Source organism: Perognathus longimembris, chromosome 19 (assembly GCF_023159225.1).
Source record: "Perognathus longimembris pacificus isolate PPM17 chromosome 19, ASM2315922v1, whole genome shotgun sequence".
Lineage (NCBI taxonomy): Eukaryota > Metazoa > Chordata > Mammalia > Rodentia > Heteromyidae > Perognathus > Perognathus longimembris.
The window spans coordinates 43,483,747-43,496,216 of record NC_063179.1 but is presented as its reverse complement, the minus strand read 5'-3'; the positions used below and the strand labels follow the sequence as shown (position 1 = coordinate 43,496,216).

The 12,470-nt window shown below is 51.1% G+C and overlaps 1 protein-coding gene across 1 annotated transcript in view; it reads left to right on the top strand.

Moving 5' to 3' along the window:
* The window catches only part of Map1b (microtubule associated protein 1B), a 91,683-nt gene that overhangs the window by 54,600 nt on the left and 24,613 nt on the right, over positions 1–12,470 (top strand).

Sequence of the window (12,470 nt, the reverse complement as noted above, 5' to 3'; positions counted from 1 at the left end):
GTTTTGGTTGTCCTGTTTTGAAAAAGGCTGTGTTTAGCAGGCTCTGATCTAGACTCACACAGACTTACACAGAAATTGTTACCTTCACAGAAAGTTCAAGTGAGACACTGTCCATGGAGGTATGTGAAAGTATTTTGTTAACTGATATATCATAATTTTGTTGGAGATAATAATCCATATAAAATTTTAAGTACTTTGTATTGTTCAGTTATGGGATAAAGAGATACGTTAACCACTATCAGAATTGTGGGCAAAGAGACAACTCTAGAAGTTGGAGTAGCCAGAGTAATATTCCCAGAGGAAATAGCATGTGAGCTGGATCCGTTAAGAATGAATTCAATTTAAATAGATCTGATGTCTTAATTCATGTTATCATTAAAAATGCCCTGCAAGCAGCCTTCAAACAAATGATCCCACTGGGATAGAAACATGTATGTAATGGTGAATTGGCATTAATATCTGATTAGCATATCAGTATTATAAATTACTGGTTTATTTCATGTAAGCTATTAACATGCCTCATTAAAATGATATGCTGCTAGCTAAAAAAAGAACCAGAAAAAACAACTCAGTGGGTAGCTAGGCCCTGGTGGCTCATGCCTATAATCCTAGCTACTCAGGAGGCTAGATCTGAGAAGTGTGGTAGCCAGCCCAGATCTGTGAGATTCTTATCTCCAGCTAACCAACAGAGATCCCAAAATGGAGAAGTAGCTCAAGTGGTAGAGTGGCAGCAAAAAAGTCAGAAAAGAATGCAATGCCCTGAGTTTCAGCCCTAGCATCAGTAACCCCCCCCAAAAAAAGGCAAAAACAAACACCCTACTCCCCTCCCAATACACACACAAAACTCAGTGGCTAACTTGAGAAGTCAAGAGCTTACATTTGACCACCAGAGTCTACTTCATCATGGCTCTGAGTTTGCAGCAAGCTGGATTCTGTCTTTCTTCATTCTTTCTAAAAACAGTAGAAAGGGGCAGCAAGAAGATTTACCTGCATGTGATGTTTCTAAGAGAATACTGCATTTGTTCAATATTTTCCTGCTAAAATACCAGGCTGGATTTAGCTAAGGGAGGAGAGCTGAAGGGTTTAGTTGGAGAAAATTGTTCTATTTCCTGCCTCTCTGCCCACTGAGAGGAATCAGAACTACCTCATATAATTAATACTCAGTGGCTCAGTGACTGAAAACATGGTCCGGGCAGCCGCCTTGCCACTTGGTTGTAGGGTCCTCTTTAATGTTCAGTGAGAAGGGCTGAAATACCCACCTCTGGCTTTTGTTTGTGGAGCTTATCAAGGGTCCAAAATGTATTACCTTTCTGCTGCCACTGAGAACAACATGCAGAGCAGAACAGGTAAGGTGGAAGGGGGAGGGGCTTCTTTCTCTGCTTAAAATGAGACAAAGGATCACCTGGGCACTGGTGGCTCAAGGCCGAGCTCTGAGGGCAGAGGTTCGAAGTCGGCCCAGTCAGAAAAAGTATATTATCTCCAATCAACCAGTAAAAAGACAGAATGGGGACCTGGCTCAAGTGGTAGAGTGCCAGCCTTGAGCAAGAAAAGCTAAGAGGACAAGCGTGCAGGCCCTGAGTTCAAACCCTATGACTGGCACAAAAGAAAAAGAGAGGAGAGGAGAGGAAGACAAGTGAGGAGCGTAGGCAAGAGGAAGGAGGGAACCTTGAGCAGATGTGATGGTCTTCGTGGGGCTGTCGGTGAGCTGCGGTAGAGATCTTGAAAGACCGTCCATAGGCCTTGGTTTAAAGAGACAGGATTAAAGCTGGAAGGTCCACGCTTGGAATTCACTCACACCTGACTGAGAGGAGTGGAGAGCCAGGCTGCAGAGGGGAAATGAAAGGGCCCAGGAGCTCCACCCCTGGTGTGCAGAGAATCACCCTTCAGCCCCAGGCCAGGGAAGGCCGAGGTCAGTGAGCACCAGGGGTGCTGGGCTGGGCAGCCAAGCGTCCGGCCTTGGGTGGAGGGCATAGGCGGAGCGCAGTGTGCCAGTGCCCGAGGCAGGGCCGTCCTGCCCCTGTCCCCTGCCCCCCGCCCCCCATAACAAGTAATGCAGTTTCTTTTTTCAAGGCAACTGGCTTTGGGGGTGAGTAATCCTGAGATCATTTGTTTGTGGCAAGAACACATGAATGCACAAGGTCAACCGTTTCCATGGATTTGCTCAATAGCAGGAGTTTGATGGCAAATTAAATGCCAGATAGACCTGTCACATGATTTCAAGCATCAGTACTTGCTAGGAGAAGGGATGGGGGAGTTAATGACCCCATTGCCTCCTGAGGGAAGTCATCCTAGCAGAATGTTCAGGCACTGGGATCGCAAGTAACACACACCAACAGCGTGAGAATGGCTTGAAGCAAAGCCACTTACCATATTGTCGTTGTCAAGAGGAAATGTACCCTCACACTGACTTGTTTCTCAAAGAAGGGGTCCCCGAACCCATCAGCATCACTGGGAGATTGCCGGAATGCAGAGTCCCAGGCCCCCGCACCGCCCTACTGAATCCAGGTTGTGTAAGGGTAGGCCGCGCAGATTTGCCTTGGGTCCCTGTGGCGACCGTGGGAAATGCTTGGTCTGAGACCTTCCACGCTCGTTTTTCTCCTCCCAGGCCCAGAGCAGGGTAGACGAAGGTCAGACCAAGAGCGTTTAGGATGGCCTTTAAGACCAGGTATGAGCCGGAGGCCGGCGGCTCGCGCCTGTCATCCTAGCTACTCAGGACGCTGAGGTCTGAGGATTAAGGTTCGAAGCCAGCCCGGGCAGGAAATTTCAGGAGACTCATCTCCAATAAATCGATTCAGAAAAAGCCAGAAGTGACATGGTGGCTCAAGTGGTAGAGTGCTTAAACAAAAGGTCGGGGACAGCTCCCAGGCCCGGAGCTTTCATGCCCCAAGCCCCACCATTAAAAAAGAAAAGGACCAGGTATGAGTTCTCCTTAGATTATTTAATGTCTACCCTGCCTTGCCCCCAGTCTCCTCTGTGCAGACGTGACTTAGCCAGAGGTCAGGACAGCACTACAGGTACGGGTCCCCTTGGCGTGGGGCAAACATGAACTTGCTGTGTCTCCATCACCTTGCTCTTGCCTCCCCCGTAGGACCATTTCCCAAAGCTGTGGCCAGCAAGAGGTTCTTCTTGTGCTCTTCAAGGGCATCGACGGAATGCACGTCGTGCTCCCGGCCCTCTCTGTCATCGAAGCAGCAGGTCCACACGTGGGCCTGCTTACAGGGCCGAGTCACCTGGTGACCCCACAGGCCCAGGAGATACATAGATAGAAACCGACCTGGGTTCTCGCTGCCATCTGCCTACCTTCCTCCCTCTTTTAAAAGGGCAAAGCCAGGCCTGGTGGTCCAGGCCTGTAATTGTAGCAGAGGCAGGGAAGTCCATACGATCTAGGCCAGCCTGTACTGCGCATGTTAAAGGCCACTTTAGGCTATGTAGTGAAGGCCTTGTCTCAAAAACAAAGATTCAGGGCTGGGGATATAGCCTAGTGGCAAGAGTGCCTGCCTCGGATACACGAGGCCCTAGGTTCGATTCCCCAGCACCACATATACAGAAAACGGCCAGAAGCGGCGCTGTGGCTCAAGTAGCAGAGTGCTAGCCTTGAGCGGGAAGAAGCCAGGGACAGTGCTCAGGCCCTGAGTCCAAGGCCCAGGACTGGCCAAAAAAAAAAAAAAAAAAAAAAAAAAAACAAAGATTCAGCTGTGGTCCTGGGCTGCACAGCCTGCCACCGGCTTCTGTCCTAGGCCCACGCGTGACGGTGCAAACCTCTGTGCTGCCATTGCTTCCCGGCCCCGTTTTCCGCATCTGTAAAAGGGGAGCAGCGTCCTTCTGATCACACGTTAAATGAAGAAACAGACACACTGGCGTCTTAGGTCAGTGTCTGACCCACGGCAGGTGTTCAATAGAGCATAACCACTTGTATTATTTGTTCCTTTATCAAATATTGATTGAGCCTGTGCTGAGCATCAGACTCCGTTTCAGACCAAGATTTCCTGACTTAGAAACAGTCAACCACTTTGAAGCTGTACTCATTTCAGAGGAGGATAATGTCCCACTCACGCTTCAACCTCTGTACTGTGTATAAATGGATTACCCACTTTCCTGAATTAAATTCCAGAATACTGTGTCTGCTTTAAGTAATTGACAATCTCTGGATGACATCTCAGTACAAAGGTAGGAGAAGACCATTGAGAATTCTAAAACGTTCTCTGAAACCTACTGCCATCTCCAGAAAATTAGATCTAGGCAGGTGGGGTGGCTCACACTTTTAACACCAGCTACCCAGGAGGTGAAGCAGGGACAGGAGAATCAGTGGTTAGAGGACAACCCCAGCACAGTTACTGAGACCCCATCTCAGGGACAAAACACAGAAATGGAAGGGGTGGGGCGTGGCTCAAGGGGTGGAGCGCTTGCCTGCTCCTACCTGCAGGTAGGCCTGGTTTCACTCCTTAATACCATGGGGGAAATGGATTAGGTCTAATAGTCAAACCAGAGCTATGTTGGTAATTTCCTGGGTTTGCTCAGTACTTGGCAAAGTACCTAACAAATGGTAGGTATTCCTCAAACTACCCCCCCCACCCCCAAATATATGTCCCAAATTCTGGAATAAAACTTATCTCAGAATTCTAGTGAAAATATATCTGAGATAAGTCTTATTTTTTAAAAGTTGAGGACTTGGAGCTTAGACACCCCCGAGACCCTCGGAGATACAGCGCGGGCGGTGAAAGCAGCGGCATGGGTTGAAGACCCAGTTTCACAGGACATGGTGTCTCTGGGATCAAGACAGTCAGCTCCTCTCAGACAGTCGCCTGCCAGCCTGCATTCCCCTGAATGAATGCTAACCACTTGTCTCCGTAGCAGGCAAGGGAGATAACGTGGCAGGCAAAGTGATGTGACCTATTAGAAGGCCCAAGGTGCATCGCCAGGGTAGGGTTTGGCCTCCTCTCCTAGAGGAACCTACATTTGTAGGAAATGCCTTTGGCATTTGTACAAAGACAAGTGGGTCACGCATGTTACCTATGGCCCCTGCTGTCTCCGAGGCTTCCTCTTCTGTAGACACACACACACACACACACACACACACACACACACACACACACACACACACACACACACGTGTCCTCCCCTGGGCTCCCTCGGGCCTCCCATGCTTTGCCTTGAGGAAGTTCCGAGGGCTCACGCTGCCGGAGTGACCGGTTGCCTGGAGGCTGGTGGGGAGGGCGCCTCCTTCTGGCTGCTGGACTCTCCGCATCCGAGAGGCAGGGAAGGGGCTCTCTGCCTGTACCTGAAGGACAGGAGCATTTTCCTTGGTCTCCGGGAGTCTTGTTGAGGGACCAGGGCACTGAGAGCACCCCCTTCTCGCCTCAGTTGACGAAGCCTGCACACAGTAAAGCTCATGGTTTGTAATCACGAAGTGAGAAATAGATGGGTGCTGGTCTGGGCTGGGCGAGCCTGGGGCTGGCTCCTCTGGCAGGTTAAACACTATTCTGTACTAGTGTGCTTTAAAAATAAATTATAGTATCCATACATTGTTGAAGGTCTGCCCTCCAGGCTGGTACCCACATTGTTGTTGTTATTATTTCTTCCTGAGAGTGGGGCTTGGACCCAGCGCCTCACTCCCTTGGCTTTTTTTGCTCACAGCTTGTATTGTACCACTTGAGCCACAGCTCTAGTCCAGCATTTTGATCATTAATTGGAGATGGAGTCCCTCAAGCTTTTCTGTTCAGGGTTGGTTTTGAACTCTGCCTCCTGGATAACCAGAATTATAGACATAAGCCACCAGTGCTTGACTTGGTGCCCACACTGGGCCTTTATGTTCTTCTTAGGGATTCTTCAAAGTCTAGATTCTCATGCTTTTTCTTTGGGTCTTACAAAAAGAAAGGAAGAAGCCAGGCATCCTCGCTACTCAGAAGGCTAAGATCTGAGGATTGAGGTTTAAAGTCAGCCCAGGCAGGAAAGTCCATGAGACTCTTATTTCCAGGAGAGGAGACTTGCAGGAATATCGGTGGGAAAGGTCGGGGACAACTTGGCTGGTTGTTTAGCAGAGACAAAGAAGACCTTGGCTGGGGTGTGGAGGAGGCCAGGCACCTGCTGGAGGGGCGAGCCAGTGTCCTGCAGTCCAGCAGGGGTGGGCTGACCACTGGTCAGCCCAGGCTGTGTGTTTAACTGTGGAGGGCTTGTCATCAGCAACTTGAACATCTTGAGGCTGGACAGGACTGTATCCTAGTACCCCAGCCCGGATCTGTGAGTGACGTGGTAGAGTGACTTTGCTTTTCTAAGGAATTAGACTATTTGAGTTCTTCCTTGAATCTACTGCACTCCAGTGAATGCATTTGTATATACGTTCATACCATATTTACATATTTATAAGTTTATAAGCTAAATCTAGCTTCTACATATAGTGGAAAACATGCATCCTTTGTCTTGCTGGGCCTGACTTAATTTTTTTCTTTTTTGGTACTGGGGATTGAATCCAGGACATTGCACTTGCTAGGAAAGTGCTTTGCCACTGAGCTACCTCCCAGCTAGACCAATTTTTTCCTAGGTCTTTTCATTTCTTTACAGATGGCACAGTATTATTCCTTCTCTCTTTTTTCCAATATTCTTTCTAAGGGACAAACCAAATCCTCTTATCATCTGAAAGAAAACAGCCGAAAGCTCCAGAGATCATCCCCCTCCCAGTAAGCATCTTGTCCCAGTGGTAAACTGATGGCAACTTGTCCCAATGGGAAAGTGATGACAACGTCTCTGGAACATCTCCAGAGACACAAAGACTGAGCTAATAGTCTACCTGTGACCTGAGATTGTCTTCACTGCGTATACTTTTCTCATCCCCTACCCTGATTCTCCCCGTTTAACCTGAATCCAACGTCTGTCACCCCAGACGTTGGCTACCATGTATAAATCACCTTCACCAAGTCTTTTTATCTGGCATGGGGCAAGAGTGGTCTCCCTGTGGGCCTCCCGGATTTGGGACCTGGAGTCTAGAAGCCAAGTTTCACTATTGAATTGCCAATTGATCCAGGTAGGGTGGCGCCTCCCACATAGAAAGTCTTTCTATGAGAGCGTCCCCGGGCAGATCGACTTGTGCAGATGTTGACCTCTGCGGTCCCGGTCCCCTCTGAAACACCAGCCTGAAAACGTTGTTTTCCGAGTCTCAGGCTGGGCGCTGAAGGGAGGATAAATGGGAAAAGACGAGCAAGGTGACTTGAAGTCAAACTCCCTTCAGGGTTGAGAGCTCTACGTCCCTGGAGAGGGGCTGTGTCACTTCCTAGTAATGAGCTCCCCACTTTCTGTGTTGATACCGTTGGTCTTTGGGGATTCTGGCCATCGAGATACCGAGTCCCCTAGCACCTTTGTGTTTTGTTTTTTCCCCGGAGTTTTAGTGGCAGGGATAAAGAGACTGGGTTGTCTGCCCTGCTCACAGTCCTGCTGTCCCTTGGGGCCGAGGTGACTTCTTGCTCCAAGGAACAAGGAGATGGATCTTGGAGCGTCTGGGTTGCCTGAGCCTCTCCCGAGCCCTAACGCCAGGGCACCTGGGAAGGAGAGCTGCTAACAGTGGCCGCGGTGACAAGCAGAGCAGCTCAGGAGGACCAGGCTGGCCACGGTTCCCCCATGGCTGGTGCCTCCCTTGCCCCTGAGAAGGGAGCTTAGAAGCCTCTTCCTGCCGGGCCAGGGTCCGCTCAGGGTCACCAGTTTCATCCCTTTCCACACAGCCTCCATTTCTGTCCACACAGACCACACATCTGCTTTCTGTGTCCTGTGGGTCCTTGCGGGAAGGAGGCCTGGAGAGGATTTCCACTGAAAGCTGTAATTCCGAGCAGCTGGGGAACCTGTGTGTAATTACCTGCTGGTAATGTTCAGTTTCTGCACAGCACACCTTTCATTTCTTGCTTTTTTTTTTTTTTTTATCCATTTAGCTCCGTTTTACCTAGGGAGTGTAACGGTCTTAAGATTTCCGTGTCTCCGCGTTGGGAGTTTTGATAGTATTGAATCCCAATATCAAATGCCTTTACGTTATTATTATAATTTTTTTTTTTTGGTAAGAGAGTCTGCTCTGGTTTTCACCTGGAAAGAGGCTGGAAAGAAGGTGGTAGCAAAGGCAGCACCGGGGTGGGGGGGGGAGTAGAGGACCTCCCCAGTTCAGCCCTGTTCATGAGTGAATCGGGACCTTCACCTTTTCCCTGCAGAATAGAAATTTAAGGCTTTCTTTATTCTCCTTCAAGTGCGATTGTTAGAGAATGCTTGCAGAGAGATAATTTTTTAGGGAAAAAAGTTGTAGAAATATAAAGTTGAGGCTGGTGGTTAGCCATGGAAAGGAATGAAAATAGTCATTCTCGACACCCAAGGTTACCATCCTCTTCAGCGCAGGAGTGAGGCTCTTTCCAGGGTGGGCGCGGGCTCCAGCCCGCTGGCCTGGGGGCTGGCCTGGGGGCTGGCCTGGGGGCCGGCTGGCCTTCTCTTCTGTAGCTCTGGGCTGTTGCATTAGCGGCCACCTGCAGTGTGTCAGGCCTGCTCTGGCCCCCGCCCAGCCCCCGCCCGGCTGACGTTAGAGGCTTAACCCGAAGTTAGGATCTTCCAGCCAGTGTTCCAGGGCTGCTGTGTGGGAGAGAAAAGTCAGCCGCATGTACAAAGTTCTCAGCTCGGTGGGGTTTTTGGTTGTGGCTCTTTGCTGAATCTAACCGTAGTCAACTTCTGAAAGGGACCGAAAGAGTATTCTAGAATCTTATAAACATAGGAAATAGCATTTGGCTTTAAGACTTTTTTTTTTGCCAGTCCTGGGGCTTGGACTCAGGGCCTGAGCACTGTCCCTGGCTTCTTTTTGCTCAAGGCTAGCACTCTGCCACTTGAGCCACAGCGCCATTTCTGGCCATTTTCTGTATATGTGGTGCTGGGGAATCGAACCCAGGGCCTCATGTATATGAGGCAGGCACTCTTGCCACTAGGCCATATCCCCAGCCCAAGACTTTTTTTTTAAATTTAGTGATTCGTTTATTTGTTCATTTATTCAACTACTATTTTAAAATTACTTGCGTGTGCACGTGTGTGTGTGTGTGTGTGTGTGGTGTGTGTGTGTGTGCACCAGTACTAGGGCTTAAACTCAGGGTCTGGGTACTGTCCCTAAGCTTTTTTTGCTCTAGGCTAGCATTCTACTACTTGAGCCACACCTCTACTTTTGGCTTTTTGGTGGTTCATTGGAGATAAGTATCTCATGGTGTTTGCTGTCCAAGTTGGCTTTGAACCTTAAGCCTCCGATTTCAGCCTCCCGAGTAGCCTGGCTTCCACAGCTCTTTAAAGCCATGTGCAGTCATATGTAGATAGATGTAGTTTGCCAGACATCAGGATAACTGAAGGGCACACACAGCAGCGTGCACAGGGGGATTTCATGGCTGTATCTCCACACACGTTTACACCATATTCCAAACCATCTCATTCCGTCTATCACCCCCACCCCCAGTAGCATTCCCAACAGGTCTGGTTGTTTTGTTTTCATAGATGCAATGAATCTGTACTCCCTGCTAGCCCAGCTCCCTCCCGTCAGCCCCCCCGCAGCCCGGTGGCTCACCGGCAACCCCTGTGTCTCTCCGCATCGGTGCTGTTTCTCTAGGCGGCTCTCAAGTGAGCTTGCAGTGTGGCAGTTACCCACTTGTTTTCCATTCTCTTCTTGCTTTCTCCTCCTGAGCAGTCTCTAATAGTTTGCTTCATGTTCTCTGTTTAACAGTACACATAATTAAATCTATATTTCATAAAAGGTAGCACCTAGTATATGTTTGTAATGCACACACACACACACACACACACACACACACGTGTATTTAAGATCCTTTAAAGTCATCTTGGGTACTGAAACGTAAACTACTAAACTGGCCCCAGCTTGAAAAGCTTCCTCCGTCAGATGTTGGAGTAGAGACTCATTCCAGTGGTAGCCGACAGCGGGGCTGGCTTCTTTCTGAGCTGCAGACGTGGTGAGCACAGACAAAAGCCCCCTTGTCTGCCGGGACCTTGGTGCCTCCGGGGGCCCCCCAGACTTTCCTGCTTCTGACTGTGCGGGGGTGGGGGGGGAGGGCGGGGGGGGGAGCAGGCCCTTTCTGCCCTACCTCAACCGCCCCGCGGCCCTCACCCCACCCGCCCCTCACGCCACCCGGCCAGGACCGGCTACACGGTCAGTCACACGCAGCCTTGTTTAGGAAGACATTTTCTCAGGCAGCCCCGGGGGGGCCGGTCATTCCCTCCGCAGGCCCGGCCTGGTGGCCCTCGGGACGGTCTCAGCACTCGCTGGTGCCGCGCGGTGGCTTCCCCGTGGGGGCGGGCGAGCGGGGCGATGGGAGGGAGGTGGCTCCCGCTTCTTGGGAGCCCCTTGCTGGCAGGGCCGGCGGCCTCTCCTTCGGAAGGCCTGGCCTGGTTCCCGGTGTGAGGCACGCTGCAACTATGCCCCCCCCCCCCCCGTCACGGAGAACTGGCACCCGCAGAGATGTGGCTCTAGCAGGCACTGCCAACCGAGGCCTGGCCCCCGGGGACGTGGTCCTGGGGAGGAATCTGTGGTCAAGAGTTCAGCAGCCATGAGATCAGGAGGTCTCCCCACCCCGGCCCCCTCCCCCCCCCCCCCGCCCTTTGCAATTCCCTCCTCCATTTAAATCAACCCTATAAAAAGGCTTTTGTTCACGGAGCGGCCAGAGCTTCTTGGGGGCGCTGGTCATCCCTCCCAGGACCGCCACGACGGGCAGAAGGAGCACCGTTAAGTTGAATCTCTAGATAAACTGGCCCGCACGTCGGCTTGGGAGGAGAGCAGCTCACCGGCCGCTGTCACGCCGCGTCCGATGCAGCCAGGGAGGAAGGGGACTTCCGGCGGATGGTAGGAAGCCCTCCCTCCCTGGCCAGGAAGCGCCCGGTGCAGGGGGCAGGGCGGGCGGGCCGGAGCTGGTGCAGCTGGTGTTGCCTGTTTGTGGAGTTGTCAGGGTTGGAGGCTGCAGGTGGCATCAGGCAGGACAGGGAGGGGCTCTGATTCCTCTCGTGGAGGGGGAGGGGCTGCTTTGCTGGTGTCCTCTCGTTCCGCTTTGCTTTTGTGAATCCCTGCAGGGCACCAGGCATGTTCCCAGGCATGGTACTGCCCGACTCCGGTATGGAGAAATGACCATGGTCTTCTCTTCTGTCTTAACCTTCATCCTTCTTTGTCTCCACGGCATGCCACTACTTGAGCCATGTCTCTACCTCCAGCTTTTTATTGGTTAGCTGGAGGTCAGCGTCTCAGATTTGTCTGCTGGGCTGGCTTCAAACCGTGACGCTCAGATCTCCGCCTCCAGCGCAGCTAGGACTACAGGTGTGAGCCACCCATACCTGGCGTCAGCTTCATGCCTTTGCCTTTAGCATTTCGGCACGTGCTTATCAAAGACAAAAACAACCAAAAAGCCCCAAAGTAATTCCCAGCAAATTATCAGCTGTAGCATCCATAATGAATGAATTTTCCCCCATAGTTCAGCTTCTTCTCACGAGCTTCAGCTCTCTTCCTGAGTTCACTGTGTGCTGTTGTTCTGACTTCAAGTTTCTTCACCTTTAGGAGGTTGGACTAAGACATCAAATACCTCTACTTAACTTTCCTTTCTTTTCTGTAAGTGTCCTGCCCACCTTCATTTTTTATTATTGTCCCCCACCTTTCTTTGGTGGGGGTCAGTACACTTCCCCTTAATGCTTCCCAGTTTCTTGCTTCTTTGTGTGCATGTCTGGTTTTATTCCTTTGATCTGGTTCCCAGCTCCTCCTTTGGCATTGGATGTAGTGCTTGCTGCGTGTGTTTTTGCAAATCCTTCCCCAGTAACCCAGCGTAAGGAGGCCGCCAGGCAGCTCATCCAAACCCTCCCTACTTTGACCTCTTACTACTTACTTGTGTGACTTTGTGCTCATTAATTCTCTTCTTTTGACTCACTGTTCTCTCAGTGACTGGGGGTGGGGGGTGGGAATAAATGGTAGCACCTATGTCATAGAGCTCTTCGGGGATTATACAAAGTCTCAGAACAGTGCCCCACGCAGGCATTGTTGAGTTTGGGCTGCTGCCGTGTCTAATTAGCATCTACTGGTAACTCCTAGCTGTCAGGGAAGCAAGGAGGAGGAGAAAGGGCTTGCTTGATGGTGGTGCTGGTGTGGTAGAATTTCAGCTCTTTGATGATGTAAAGGAAGAAAGCTTAACTAACATGGGCTCCCTGAAGTGCTTGCTCTCTTCCTTTCCCTCCCTCCCTCCATCCCTCCCTCCTTCCCTCCTCCCCCTTCCCCTCCCTCCCCCTCCCCTCCCCCTCCTCTCCTCCCTCCCCTCCCTCCCCTCTGTTCCCTCTCTTCTTCTCCCCCTCCCCTCCCCCTCCTCCCCTCCCTCCCTCCCTCCCTCCCTCCCTCCCTCCCTCCCTCCCTCCCTCCTCCATTTCTCCTGCTCACCTGCATTTCCAGGCAGCAGATAGGCTCTTGTCCTTGTCCTGAGGAACCGCCTCCTCTG